Here is a 13,464-nt window from a genome sequence, read left to right on the forward strand (position 1 = left end):
GAGAATTAAGAACAGGAGGACACCAGAGAGAGATACGGAACTGCACTAGTCTCCTACATAAAGCAGGAGAGAGGGACACTATCATCGCTGGAGGGTGAGTGTGTGTGTGTGGTGCTTGAGTGTATGCATTCGGAAGCCTCACCAATTCTTGCTTTTATGACTTTTATTTTGAACTAAGACAGGAGAGCAACTATTATCTATACTGCAATTTTGTACGTTTCCATGTGATTCATGGACACAATATTGTCTCCTACTCTTCACTGCAGAATGCCAGATGTATGACTGAAGTCTGTGTTGTGACCTGACCCTAACTGAGCCCAAAGTACAGTGTGAGGAGACCAGCTGTAAAGCACTGTTATTGGTCCTGTTGATCTCTGTCCAAGACACTGTCATTGGCCCTGTGGATCTCTGTCCCAGACACGGGCATTGGCCGTGTGGATCTCTGTCCCAGACACAGGTATCGGCCGTGTGGATCTCTGTCCCAGACTCTCTCCTGTTATCTCCCCCTGCTGTGTAAACCCTGCTACTCTATACAGCTATAAACTGCTATGACAGATACCCTTTTCACACTACTGAGCCTATCGAGCCAAACCAAGCCAGGCTGTGCTGGGCTAGCCTGTTTACGGACCATAGTTACTGGAATGGACAATGTAAAGAAAGAGATCTGAGCCAGAACAGTATGGTTGGGGTTGGCACTATAGTCTGTGTGTGTGTGTGTCTGTGGTTGGCACTACAATGAGTACGGTTACATGCTAGGGACGGACATCAAAACGCAAACTTTAACAAGAGATTACAATTTTTTCCCCCAATACTGTAAAACCTACTTTGCTAAGTTGATCCAATTACCTGACAGGTTTTAACTTATTTTATTTAACTAGGCAAGTCAGTTGAGAACAAATTCTTATTGAAGGCCTACCAAGAGGCCAAAGGCCTCCTGTGGCTGGGATAAAAATAAATAAAAATAGGACAAAGCAAACATCACGACAAGAGACACCACAACACTACATAAAGAGAAACCTAAGACGACAACACAGCACGACAGGTGTGGTATATCAAGAAGATGATTAAACAGCATGATCATTACACAGGTGCACCTTGTGCTGGGGACTTGCCAAGTTACAGTTGAAGTCAGAAGTTAACATACACTTAGGTTGGAGTCATTAAAACTCGTTTTTTCAACCACACCACAAATTTCTTGTTAACAAACTATAGTTTTGGCAAGTCGGTTAGGACATCTACTTTGTGCATGACAAGTCATTTTTCCAACAATTGTTTATAGACAGATTATTTCACTTATAATTCAGTGTATCACAATTCCAGTGGGAAACTTCTGATAGGCTAATTGACTTAATTGAGTAAATTGGAGGTGTACCTGTGGATGTATTTCAAGGCTTCCCTTCAAACTCAGTGCCTCTTTGCTTGACATCATGGGAAAATCTAAAGAAATCAGCCAAGACCTCAGAAAAAAAATTGTAGACCACACGTCTGGTTCATCCTTGGGAGCAATTTCCAAATGCCTGAAGGTACCACATTCATTTGTACAAACAACAGTACGCAAGTATAAACACCATGGGACCACGCAGCCGTCATACCGTTCAGGAAGGAGATGCGTTTTGTCTCCTAGAGATGAACGTACTTTGGTGCGAAAAATGCAAATCAATCCCAGAACAACAGCAAAGGACCTTGTGAAGATGCTGGAGGAAACAGGTACAAAAGTATCTATATCCACAGTAAAATGAGTCCTATAATCGACATATGCCGAATGCTCAGCCACTGCTCCAAAACCGCCATAAAAAAGCCAGACTATGGTTTGCAACTGCACATGAGAACAAAAATTGTAATTTTGGGAGAAATGTCCTCTGGTCTGATGAAACAAAAATATAACTGTTTGGCCATAATGACCGTCGTTATGTTTGGAGGAAAAAGGGGGAGGCTTGCAAGCCGAAGAACACCATCCCAAACGTGAAGCACGGGGGTGGCAGCATCATGTTGTGGTGGTGCTTTGCTGCAGGAGGGACTGGTGCACTTCACACAATAGATGGCTTCATGAGGAGGAAAATTAAGTGGATATATTGAAGCAACATCTCAAGACATCAGCCAGGAAGTTAAAGCTCTGTCGCAAATGGATTTTCCAAATGGACAATGACCCCAAGCATACTTCCAAAGTTGTGGCAAAATGGCTTAAGGGCAACAAAGTCAAGGTATTGGAGTGGCCATCAAAAAGCCCTGAGTTCAATCCTATAGAACATTTGTGGGCAGAACTGAAAAAGCGTGTGCGAGCAAGGAGCCCTACAAACCTGACTCAGTTACACCAGCTCTGTCAGGAGGAATGGGCCAAAATTCACCCAACTTATTGTGGGAAGCTTGTGGAAAGCTACCTGAAACATTTGACACAAGTTAAACAATTTAAAGGCAATGCTACCAAATACTAATTGAGTGTATGTAAACTTCTGACCCACTTGGAATGTGATGAAAGAAATTCAAGTTGATATAAATCATTCTCTCTACTATTATTCTGACATTTCACATTCTTAAAATAAAGCGGTGATCCTAACTGACCAAATATAGGGAATTTGTACTCTGATTAAATGTCAGGAATTATGAAAAACTGATTTTAAATGTCCTTGGCTAAGGTGTGTGTAAACATCCAACTTCATATTTAAATAAAATTGTAAAAAATGTAAAAAAATTAATGAAATATCACTCTAAAAAGTGAGATTTTGTCACAACACAATGCCACAGATGGCAAGTTGAGGGAGCTTGCAATTGGCACGCTGACTGCAGGAATGTCCACCAGAGATGTTGCCAGATAACTGAATGTCCATGTCTCTACTACAAGCCGCCTCCAACGTCGTTTTAGATAATTTGGCATTACGTCCAACTGGCCTCACAGTCAGAGACCACGTGTAACCACGCCAGCCCAGGACCTCAACGTCAAGCTTCTTCACCTGCGAGATCATCTGAGAACAGCCACCCGGACAGCTGATGAAACTGGGTTTGCACAGCCGAAGAATTTCTGCACAAACGGCAGAAACCGTCTCAGGGAAGATCATCTGCATGCTCATTGTCCTCGCTAGGGTCTTGACCTGGCTGCAGTTCGGCGTCGTAACTGACATCAGTGGGCAGATCTGTACACAATTACTGGAAGCTGAAAATGTCCCAGTTCTTCCATGGCCTGTATACTCAACAGACACGTGTACAACAGCGTGTTCCAGTTTCCGCCAATATCTAGCAACTACGCACAGCCATTGAAGAGAAGTGGAACAACATTCCACAGGTCACAATCAACAGCCAGGTTAACTCTATGTGAAGGAGATGTGTCATGCTGCATGAGGCAAATGGTGTTTACACCAGATACTGACTGGTTTTCTGATCCACGTCCCTGCAAAATGGTATATCATACACTGCATTTGAGGAACAATGGGTAAGTAATTCTGCTTTGAAAGTTGATAAACTTGCAACCTCACTTTTGAGAAAATGGCCTTTGAACGTTTTGGTACCTACAGGAGAGCTCTTCTTTATCTATACCCATTCAGCATCGTTCACACCCTCTTAACCTCTCTGCGCTACGGATCCCTTTAGCGGGATCATTTTCCTAAACAACCGCTGAATTGCAGGGCGCAAAATATTACAAAAAATATTTATAATCTTGCAATCACAAATGAAATATACCAAAACATAGCTTAGCTTGTTGTTAATACACCTATTGTGTCAGATTTTGAAAATATGCTTTACAGCGAAAGCAATCCAAGCTTTTGTGAGTGTATCAATCAATGCTAGAACAGCTAGCCCCAAATTAGCATGGTCACGAAAGTCAGAAAAGCAATAAAATTAATCGCTTACCTTTGATAATCTTCGGATGTTTGCAGTCACGAGACTCCCAGTTGCACAATAAATGTTATTTTTGTTCGATAAATATTACTTTCATAACAAAAAAACACCATTTGGGTTGTGCGTTATGTTCAGAAAACTACAGCCTTGTTCCGTTCGACCGAAAATTCCAGAAAGTATCCGTAATGTTCGTAGAAACATGTCAAATGTTTTTTATAATCAATCCTCAGGTTGTTTTTAACATACATAATCGATCATATTTCAACCGGACCGTAACCTATTCAATAAAAGAGAGAAAGGAAATGGAGAGCTACCCCTCTCGCGCGCAGGAACTAATCAAAGGACACCTGACTAGTTTTGAAAAATCTTGCTAATTTTTCAAAAGAAAAGCCTGAAACTACGTCTAAAGCCTGGTCACAGCTGAGGAAGCCATTGGAAAAGGAATCTGGTTGATAACCCCTTTAAATGGAAGAAAGACGGGAAATGAAACACAGATGATTATTATTATTTTTTTAAATCACTTCCGGGTTAGATTTCCTCAGGTTTTCGCAGGTTTTCGCCTGCAAAATCAGTTTTGTTATACTTATAAATATTCTGACAGTTTTGGAAACTTTGGAGTGTTTTCTATCCTAATTTGTAAATTATATGCATATTCTACGATCTGGACCTGAGAAATAGTCCGTTTACCTTGGGAACGTTATTAAAAAATCCCCCAAAAATCTGACCCCTAGCGTCAAGAAGTTAAGCTTGATTAACCCCACCCATCTCCTTAAGGATTGAGCCGAGCATTCTGTCCTAAAAACAGCAGTCAAGCACCCAAGCTAACTGGCTAACATTGGCTACCTTGCTACCTACTTCCAGATCAGAGAACAGCTCACAGACCATTTTACTCACCATAGCAGAGCTGTTTAGGCTGTTTTTATGTTATCTGACACTGCCCATATTCAACGAGTGTTGAGAATTCTGTGAATCTGCAGACATGAATCTGCAGGTAGCTAACCAAATGGGTTCAACGTTAGCTAGTTAACATTAGGCTATAACTAGCAAAGCAAATGGCTCTGAGATATGAATAATAAGAACATACACGTAATGTTAGCAGGCTAACAGTACACTAACTTGAAATGAAAACGACTTTGTCAAAATTTGAAATGTGTAATATCTGAAAATGTAGCTAGCTAGACTATCTTACCAGTATACATCATTGGTGGACGCTTCACCCTGTCACGGATGCCATGGTTGCCCCATGGTTTGAAGATGTAATCCGGAGACAGGTGTATTCTCCATATTCTCCTTAGCTATCATACTCTAATTCCACTGATTTCAAAACTCGGTCCTCCAGAAAGTGGAGAGCAACATTCATGCAGTTCTACTACCCAATACATTTTTTTTTAAAGCTGCATTAGACAGGATTACCTACACATACTGACCAGCTCAAATAGACAGAAACATGCTATATGGCAGATCAATCTGAACACATCTCTCTGCATGTCCAGCCCACTTATTATCTCAGCCAATCATGGCTGTCGGGAAAGTTGCTATCTTTTCTGTGGCGAAACCAACTAGGCTAGTAATTTAACCATTTTATTTGTACTTACAGATGGCATACAAGTTTGTTATTAAGGAACATGAAAGTTCACGTTTCAGAAGGAATTTCTGCCAAAAAACGCATTTCGATAAAACTAAAAAAGTTTACGTTCAAATGGTATTGACCCGCGAAATACGCCTAGTTTCCTGAAACGAGTCACGTGTATTCCCAGTCATGTGAAATACATAGATTAAGGCCTAATGCATTTATTTCAAATGACTGATTTCTTTATATGAACTTTAACTCAGTAAAATCTTTGAAATTGCTGCATATAGCGTTTATATTTTTGTTCAGTGTATTTTGTCTAAGTTTTACTTTGAAGACACTGTTAATTTGCTTTGACTCTAGTTTTCCATTTGCACATGAGCATTTGTGGAGCACAACAAAAAAGAAACCAAGCCAAGCATCAAATAGTTCTCCCTAAATTCCCTTTCCCCTCCTTGACTCACTCAATCAACTGCATTGCGACCGCTCCCTCTACACACACGTTGACTTAAGAATAGGAAATATGTGTTCCAACAACGAGCTGCAGTTATGGAATAATTGCGTCCATTCTAATTTCCGTTTAGGCTACTTTGCGGTTGTCACTAGTTACCACAGCCAAAAAGTCAAAATTGGCTATATCGTTAAAAAATTCAAACACTTATTTTTTTGCTAATAATTTAAGGTTAGGGTTAGGCATAAGGTTAGCAGTGTGGTTAAGGTTAGGTTTAAGGGATAGGTTAAAAATCACAGTTTAAGAAGATAAATTGTAGAAATGGGCGAGGTTAATGTGTAACGGTTTTTCCTCTTCCTCTTCATCAGAAGAGGAGGAGCAGGGATTGAACCAATATGCAGCGGAGTTTGAAGACATATTTTATTAAAGAAAACACGAACTCGACTATACACTAACAAAACAACAAACGACGTAGACGCACCTAAACATAAGAACTTACATATAACGAAGAACGCATGAAACAGGAACAGACTACATAAACCGAAAAACAAACAAACCGAAAACAGTCCCGTGTGGCGCAACGACATACACAGACACAGGAGACAACCACCCACAACAAACACTGTGAAAACACCTACCTAAATATGACTCTTAATTAGAGGAACGCCAAACACCTGCCTCTAATTAAGAGCCATACCAGGCAACCCATAAACCAACATAGAAACAGAAAACATAGAATGCCCACCCAAACTCACGTCCTGACCAACTAACACATACAACAAACTAACAGAAATAGGTCAGGAACGTGACATAATGACTTTGTTGCTGTTGTAGGACCAGGGCACAAATAATAATATATTAATCAATAATTTTGCTCTTTATTTAGCAATCTTAAAAATAAAACCTTATTTGATCATCAAAAATTGTGAATAACTCAACACAGATTAAAGGGTGTGCTTGAAAGGATGCACATAACTCCGCAATGTTGGGTTGAATTGGATAGAGTCTCAGTCTTAAATCATTTTCCCCATAGTCTGTATTTCGTTTTCATGCTAGTGAGGGCCGAGAATCCACACTCACATAGGTACGTGGTTGCAAAGGCATCAGTGTCTTAACAGAGTGATTTGCCAAGGCAAGAATCTCTGAGCGCAGCCCTATCCAGAAATCTGGCAGTGGCTTCTGATTAAATAACATTTTCACAGAACCGCTTGTTGCAATTTCGATGAGTCTCTCTTGTTCAGATATTGGTAAGTGGACTGGAGGCAGGGCATGAAAGGGATAACGAATCCAGTTGTTTGTGTCATTATTTCGGGAACGTACCTGCATAATTGCGCACCCAACTCACTCAGGTGCTTCGCTATATCACATTTGACATTGTGATATACAATGATGGAACATCATACAATGATGGAAAGACCTGTGTGTTGTCCATGTTAAAAGCAGACAGAGAAGAGCTCCAACTTCTTAATCATAGCCTCAATTTTGTCCCGCACATTGAATATAGTTGGAGAGTCCCTGTAATCCTAGACTCAGATCATTCAGGCGAGAAAAAACTTCACCCAGATATACCAGTCGCGTGAGAAACTCATCATCATGCAAGCGGTCAGACAAGTGAAAATGATGGTCAGTAAAGACAACTTTAAGCTCGTCTCTCAGTTCAAAAAAATGTGTCAATACTTTACCCCTTGATAACCAGCACACTTCTGTATGTTGTAAAAGCGTTACATGGTTACTGCCCATATCAATGCATAATGCAGAAAATACACGAGAGTTCAGGGGCCTGACTTTAACAAAGTTAATCATTTTCACTGTAGTGTCCTAAACGTCTTTCAAGCTGTCAGGCATTCCATTGGAAGCAAGAGCCTCTCGCTGGATGCTGTATTGTACCCAAGTGGTGTCGGGGCAACTGCTTACACACGTGTTACCACTCCACTATGTCTGCCTGTCATGGCTTTTGCGCCATCAGCACAGATACCAACATCTTGACCACCAAAGTCCATTTGATGTCACAAAGCTGTCCAGTACTTAAAAAATATCCTCTCCTGTTGTCCTGGTTTCCAGTGGTTTGCAGAAGAGGATGTCTTCCTGAACTGACGCCCCATAAACGCAACAGACATATACCAGGAGCTGTGCCAGGCCTGCCACGTCTGTTGACTCATCCAGCTGTAACGCATAGAATTCACTGGCTTGTATGCGAAGCATTAATTGTTTCAAAACATCTCCTGCCATGTCACCGATGCGTCATGAAACAGCGTTGTTTGATGAAGCAATTGCCTGTATAGTTTTTGGCTTTTCCCCCAGCATTGTCCCAGCCATATCCGCGGCAGCAGGAAGAATTAAGTCCTCCACAATAGTATGGGGCTTGCCTGTCCTAGCCACTCGGTAGCTCACCATATTAGACGCTTCTAGCCCCTTCCTATTAACGGTATCTGTTGTTTTTATACATGTCTTACTACTCAAAAACAACGTCGCCAATGGGCACAAACCCACTATTGCTGGACCAGACAGGACTGGCAAAAAGTGCTCTTCACTGACGAGTCGCGATTTTGTCTCGCCCGGGGTGATGGTCGGATTCGCGTTTATCGAAGAAGGAATGAGCGTTACATCGAGGCCTGTACTCTGGAGCGGGATCGGTTTGGAGGTGGAGGGTCTGTCATGGTCTGGGGCGGTGTGTCACAGCATCATCGGACTGAGCTTGTTGTCATTGCAAGCAATCTCAACGCTGTGGGTTACAGGGAAGACATCCTCCTCCCTCATGTGGTACCCTTCCCACCGGCTCAACCTGACATGACCCTCCAGCATGACAATGCCACCAGCCATACTGCTCGTTCTGTGCATGATTTCCTGCAAGACAGGAATGTCAGTGTTCTGCCACGGCCAGCGAAGAGCCCGGATCTCAATCCCATTGAGCACGTCTGGGACCTGTTGGATCGGAGGGTAAGGGCTAGGGCCATTCCCCCCATAAATGTCTGGAAACTTGCAGGTGCCTTAGTGGAAGAGTGGGGTAACATCTCACAGCAAGAATTTGCAAATCTGGTGCAGTCCATGAGGAGGAGATGAACTGCAGTACTTAATGCAGCTGGTGGCCACACCAGATACTGACTGCTACTTTTGACTGTTGATTTTCAACCCCTTTGTTCAGGTACACATTATTTTATGTCTGTGGAACTTGTTCAGTTTATGTCTCAGTTGTTGAATTTTGTTATGTTCATACAAATATTTACACATATTTGCTGAAAATAAACGCAGTTGACAGTGAGAGGACGTTTCTTTTTTTGCTGAGTTTATATGAGGCAATTAGTTATCTATAATGGTTCTGATTAATTGTTGCGCACTGTTGGCATATAGATGAATGCAAACATACACTACATGATTAAAAGTATGTGGACACCTGCTTGTCGAACATCTCATTCCAAAATAATGGGCATTAATATGAAGTTGGTCCCCCCTTTGCTGCTATAACAGCCTCCACTTGCCTGGGAAGGCTTTCCACTAGATGTTGTAACATTGCTGTGGGGACATGCTTCCATACAGCCACAAAAGCATTAGTGAAGTCGAGCACTGATGCTGGGCATTAGGCCTGGCTCGCAGTCGGCGTTCTAGTTCATCCCAAAGGTGTTCGATGGGGTTGAGGTCAGGGCTCTGTGCAGGCCAGTCAAGTTTTTCCACACCAATCTCAACAAACCATTTCTGTATGGACTTCGCTTTGTGCTGACAGGACATTGTCATGCTGACAGGAAAGGGCCTTCCCCAAACTGTTGCCACAAAGTTGGAAGCACAGAATCATCTAGAATGTCATTGTATGCTGTCGCATTAAGATTTCCCCTCAATGGAACTAAGGCGCCTAGCTCGAACCATGAAAAACAGCCCCAGACCATTATATTCCTCCTCCACCAAACTTTACAGTTGGCACTATGTATTGGGGCAGGTAGCGTTCTCCTGGCATCCGCCAAACCCAGATTGGTCCGTCGGATTGTCAGATGGTGAAGTGTGATTCATCACTCCAGAGCAAAAGTTTCCACTGCGCTAATGACTGTGAGCTTTACACTACTACTGCCAAAGAAACAGTCACATTACTCTTGAAAAATAATTTTAAAATACACTGCTATAATTTTGATTAAGTTGTTAATAATTAATGTCCTAATAATTCAAAAGAGCGTTCAGAACACCAGGTGTTTTAATCGGCGTATGCTTACTATGATTTTGACCTAATTTAAAATAAGCAGAGTAAAGGGTTTACTTGACATTTGCCATAACCGACCTCCTGTCATAATCCGTTTAATATCGATTTATTAGTGCAAGTAAACGTGCTCAGTGTGAAGAGGGTACGGAGCTACTGTAATCCAGAGAGCCGAGCTGAGAGCCGACCACTGAGAGGCGCTAGAGAAGAGTCGTGAGGCAGAACATAACTCCACTCTGGACCAACGGAGCATAGGGAAAGCCTACGCAGAAACTGTGTGTGTGCGTGCGCACCCGTGTGTGTTTGTACAGTATCTGTGTACGCAGAATCTCCCCTTTGGTTAGCTGCATGTCTCCAGTGAGCTCTTTGACAGCAATGCCCAGTGGCTCCAACCGCTTACTGAAGTAATTCGTCATCTCTGCTGCCATGGCCTTCATAGGAGCTACATACACTATCTACAGAGGGAGAGAGAGAGAGATGGAGGGAAGGGAGGGAGCGAGTAGGAGAGAAGAGAGAGAAAGAGGGCAGCAAGAAAGAGGGAGGGAGATAAATATATATAGAGAAAAGGGAGAATGGGGGGAAAGAGAGAAAGAAAGTGAGAGGAAGTGGAAGGTCGAGGTCATGATAAATGAGTGAACAGCACAGTATCACTTGTTCCCTGGCAACCAGCATAAATCACTATTTATTGAAAAATATGAAACAGGCCACTTAGATTAAGAAAGTTTAATGAAGATGTATGAGAAAGTGGCTATCCTCGCTGGCTGGCATTGGGTGTGTGGTGTTAGAATGTGTGTGTATTAGAACATGTGTGTGTGTGGGGGGGGAGGTGTGGCTTTAGAAGGACAACCAATAATAAATGTGTTCTACTGTATGTTTGTATGTCTCGCTCACACACACACAGCTGAGTGGTACCTTGAATTCATCCTTCTTGATGACCCCTCCAAGTTGGAGGTGCTGTCTGATCTCATGGAGGACTGTCAGCATGGCGATGTTGGTCTTGCCAGCCCCAGTGGTGGCACAGATGAGCAGGTTCTCATTGGTTTTGTAGGCTGTCTCAAACACTATGGACTAGATCCTGTTCAGACACTGCATCCCCTTAAACACCAACTGACCAACCTGGGGGGAATGAAAGAGGGAGAGACAGAGAGAGACAGAGACAGAGAGACAGAGACAGAGAGAGCGAGACAGAGTGAGCGAGAGAGAGACAGAGAGAGCGAGAGACAGAGAGAGAGCGAGAGAGACAGAGAGAGACAGAGAGCGAGAGAGACAGAGAGAGACAGAGAGAGACAGAGAGAGACAGAGAGAGAGAGAGAGAGAGAGAGAGAGAGAGAGAGAGAGAGAGAGAGAGAGAGAGAGAGAGAGAGAGAGAGAGAGAAAGAGAGAGAGAGAGAGAGCGAGAGAGAGAGAGAGAGCGCAAGAGGGAGGAAGATAATAAGAAAGGGTTCAAATCAGAGTAATTATGAGAGTCATTACAAAGATAGACATGGGAGCATGATGATACAAGTCTAACACACACATCAGGAAAGAGCAGAGTGGACGGGAGGGATGGTCAGGGTAAAGACAAACATTGGTTGTCCTTCTTGAGAGGGTCACCAGAACATTTTAATGGTTTTAGATGAGTCACACAGTGGAAAGAACACTCTGACAACCCCCCCCCCCCCCCCCCCCCCCACATACACACAAGTGTAAACCGATCTACCACTGATTGACAGACCATTTCCCTCATACTATAGGGCAGGTTTCCCAACAGGCGGCCCATGGGCCAAATGCTTTTATTAGGCCCCCCAAGTCTTCTGAGAAAAAAAGTATTTATTTTTACATTTAGCATTTTTGGGGGAATTTGAATTGTTGCACACAAAAAAACTGTAAAAACACCAGGATATTAGCTCCAAGTGATTTTAAATGAAAGAAATCTGTTACCATGTATTCCCAATAGAGCGACACGTGATCATATACAAAGGAAAACAAAGGTTTTAAATTATTATGTTTTAGTCAAACGTATTTGTTTGGGCTTCTTGTGGTCAATTTTCAGTCTACAAATTATATGCAATTATGTTCCGGCCCCACGACCATCCGCTCAAGAAAAAGAATAGTCCCGAGGCTGAATCTAGTTGATGATCCCTGCTATATGGGGGGAGGTGATTTACTGTTGCCTAGGGGGTGGCTGCAGACAGGGTGTGGGAAGGGGAAGGGCATTGACTACCAGTAGGAGAGAGGTTAAATCCTGAGTGGTGGGAACAGCTGTCAGTCAACCTGGCTTTTCCATGGCAACAGAGTGTGGGTGACAGACAGGCCTCAATCTCCCGGCGACCGACGTTGATAAGGAGAGAAATGACCCTTCTGAAAGACAGCAACCGTGACCTGTTGACCGTCCACTACTCAGACACACGCGCAAAAACACACAAGACATTCAGTCGTCAGAGTGGGCAGTTAACCGCTCCGGCCACCCTCACTCTTAGGGAAAAAGACACATAACTGCAGGTCGAGGTATGTGCTCTGTCCCCATCTGTCCATCAATCTCCCTCTCACTCACTTTATAGCCTTATTTAACTTTGTGCTCCCTCTCTCAACTCTTTCTCTGTCTCTATCTCTCGGAGTGGATCAGGATGTCTAGTTTAGACAGCAATATCATTTATTTAAGGATTCATTAAAAATATGCCATCGCTCTACTCTTTCTCCCAGTTTCGCTCTGACACTCAGAAAAATAAAGAATGAGTGCTGCGTGTCATCCAGGGGCTGGGGCCAAAGAGGAGAGAAGAGGCAGGAGTCAGCCCCGCGGCCCTGACAACCCAACCCAACTCTGATGAAGGCAGGAGTCAGCCCCGCGGCCCTGACAACCCAACCCAACTCTGATGAAGGCAGGAGTCAGCCCCGCGGCCCTGACAACCCACCCCAAAACTGATGAAGGCAGGAGTCGGACCCGCAGCCCTGACAACCCAACCCAACACTGATGAAGGCAGGAGTCAGCCCCGCGGCCCTGACAACCCAAATCTGATGAAGGCAGGAGTCAGCCCCGCGGCCCTGACAACCCAACCCAACTCTGATGAAGGCAGGAGTCAGCCCCGCGGCCCTGACAACCCACCCCAAAACTGATGAAGGCAGGAGTCGGACCCGCGGCCCTGACAACCCAACCCAACACTGATGAAGGCAGGAGTCAGCCCCGCGGCCCTGACAACCCAACTCTGATGAAGGCAGGAGTCAGCCCCGCGGCCCTGACAACCCAACTCTGATGAAGGCAGGAGTCAGCCCCGCGGCCCTGACAACCCAACCCAACTCTGATGAAGGCAGGAGTCAGCCCCGCGGCCCTGACAACCCAACCCAACTCTGATGAAGTCAGGAGTCAGCCCCGCGGCCCTGACAACCCAACCCAACACTGATGAAGGCAGGAGTCAGCCCCGAGGCCCTGACAACCCAACCCAACTCTGATGAAGG

At 43.9% G+C, this 13,464-nt stretch overlaps 1 pseudogene; it reads right to left on the reverse strand.

Annotated features, from left to right (window-relative positions):
• The window catches only part of LOC129837154 (activating signal cointegrator 1 complex subunit 3-like), a 277,375-nt pseudogene that overhangs the window by 179,540 nt on the left and 84,371 nt on the right, over positions 1-13,464 (reverse strand).

This window comes from Salvelinus fontinalis, chromosome 38 (genome assembly GCF_029448725.1).
Source record: "Salvelinus fontinalis isolate EN_2023a chromosome 38, ASM2944872v1, whole genome shotgun sequence".
Lineage (NCBI taxonomy): Eukaryota > Metazoa > Chordata > Actinopteri > Salmoniformes > Salmonidae > Salvelinus > Salvelinus fontinalis.